This window comes from Orycteropus afer, unplaced genomic scaffold, assembly GCF_000298275.1.
Source record: "Orycteropus afer afer isolate SDZICR_OR568_19922 unplaced genomic scaffold, OryAfe1.0 scaffold00368, whole genome shotgun sequence".
NCBI lineage: Eukaryota > Metazoa > Chordata > Mammalia > Tubulidentata > Orycteropodidae > Orycteropus > Orycteropus afer.
In genome coordinates this window covers 782,937-785,166 of record NW_006921955.1, presented here as the reverse complement: position 1 = coordinate 785,166, position 2,230 = coordinate 782,937, and the positions used below count along the sequence as shown (strand labels likewise).

General features: G+C 44.5%; 1 pseudogene; it reads right to left on the bottom strand.

The window, feature by feature from the left end:
• Nucleotides 1-1,091, bottom strand: part of LOC103207413 — a 19,105-nt pseudogene extending 18,014 nt beyond the window's left edge.
• Nucleotides 1,092-2,230: the final 1,139 nt, after the last annotated feature.

The following is a 2,230-nucleotide window of genomic DNA, read 5'->3' as shown; positions in this document are numbered from 1 at the left end:
TCGTTTCCTCCTTTTTCGAAGGTCTTCTGGTACAAGTGGTGTAAGACAGTGTGTAAAAAGCTTCAGTAGTCTATTATTCCATAAAGGCTGGGCAGGTAAAGAGAAAAGTTTCTCCACTCCTCCTGTCTCTTTCCACATCATCAATTTCTTGGTGGGTGGTGCCAGATCCAAAGTAGTCACAATATCAGAATAATCACTAAGTTGGGCTCTAATGGTTTTGCTATCCGATTCCTTGACACTGTCAACAATTAGCTTTCTCTTCCTCTTGGCTTTTGTTTCTTTGACTGTGATATCAATAGGTTCCAAAGCAAATGCTTCTTCCTCATTTGGAACAAGTGTCATTTGATCAGTTATAGTTGGCATTGGTTCAACAGGATCCACTGAATCAGGACTATCAGGCCCACCCATTGATACATTATCATCCTCATCCATATCATCATGTGTGGGCTGCTCGGGCAACATCACCCCTGTCTCAGAGAGAGCAGGGGGATCGTCAAAGATACCACCATCATTATTACTAATAAGTTTGTCATCTAATATACCACCATCATTTCCCTCTCCAAAATTGTCATCCTTTTATTGGTCTTCATATTCTAAACGGTTAATTTTCTCATTCAGATTGCTGGTGCTTTGCTCTGGCTCAAGCAAGAGGTTAGAAGCACTGGTGCTTACTAACATGTCGTCATCCTCAAAAGCACTGCCTTCTCTCATTATCTCACGATCATCCATTCCAAAGTCACCAAAATAATTTTCTTGTAGAATACTGATGTTCCCAACTTCTTCTCTCATGGTTATCTCTTCCACTCTACTCTGATTCAGGCTGAACTGCTGGGCCACATCAATGTCATCTAAGTCAGGCAGTGGCTGATCAAAGTCATGGAATTCTTCAGGTAAGGTAATGGCATTGTAAGCTGCTTCTCGGTTTTCCTCAGGCAGGTCAACAACACCTTGGGTGAAATGATACTCTCCACACTGCTCTCTAAATTACACTAGAACACATGGGCTTTGGTTAGCTTCTTATCCCAATGGGCCACTAGCCAAATTTTGGCCAGAGGCCCTCTTTTACTCAGGACAAAATGCGCTTAGAACATTGTTCTGGTTGACTACAAGACAGGAGGAAACCTTGCTCTCCGCGGGGAGTAGGGCCGGGTTGGGTGGTCCGGGGAGGGGAAAAGGGTCGGGGGAGGGGGTGAGGAAAGGAGGGAGCCCTTGTGAGGTATAGCTTCGGAGCAGCTCCCGCTGCCGCCACGGCTGCTGCCTCCTTTCCGATTCCAAAAAATTCTATTTCTTAAGTCAATCTCTGAAGGACAAGTACTGTATGAGCCCATTACTGTAAAGAGACAGAGAAGGGTTTGCTTGGGAAAGGGATCTCACCTAGTGCATTACCAGGATGGGGAGAGAAGGGGAGGGATTAATTTTGGGCTAGTTGGGGCCTACATGCTGATGTAGGTAGGGGGAGGGATATATGGGAAGGATATATGACCACCATAATAACATTGGGAAATGAGAGGACACTGAACTGTGCACATAAGAGATAGACAACAGATGCTAAAACCAGCCAATGTGTCCACAATACCACATTGCCATTAATGCAAAACACTAGGCTATACAACAAACACATAAACACCTGAGATGATCAGACAGGGGTCAGTGAACAGAGCTATACTCTAGACCAAGGATAGATTCAGCTGAGGCTAATCTTGCACAGACACCAGTGATACAAAATACCTGCAGTCCTTACAGAAACAATAGAAGACAGACACAGAGTAAAATCCTTCACAAACATCCTGACAGTATGGGAGAAAGATCCAATAGATCTACTGTGTCAGGACATAGTACTGGGGGACACCAGACTCAATTGGTACAACAAAATACATAAAAGCATTGCTCCACATCCTACACTGGTGAGTAGTGACTGGGGTCTTAAAAGCTTTCAAGCGGCCATCTAAGATTCAGCCAATGGTTTCCTAGTGTCAGAAGTGAAGAAGAAGGAAAACCAACAAACAAACAAACCAGGGGCATTTAGAAGCAATCAGCCCTAGGACATGGTGGTTCTCGGGACCAGAAGAACTGGATGGTGCCCGGCCACCAATGCCAACCACTCAGGAAAGGATCAAATCTGGAGATACTGGATAGAGTGGGAGGGAAAACGTGGAAGATAATCCAAAAACTCAATGATGACCAGAATTACTGGTCAGATGATATCTGGTGAGATTCCCAATACTATGGC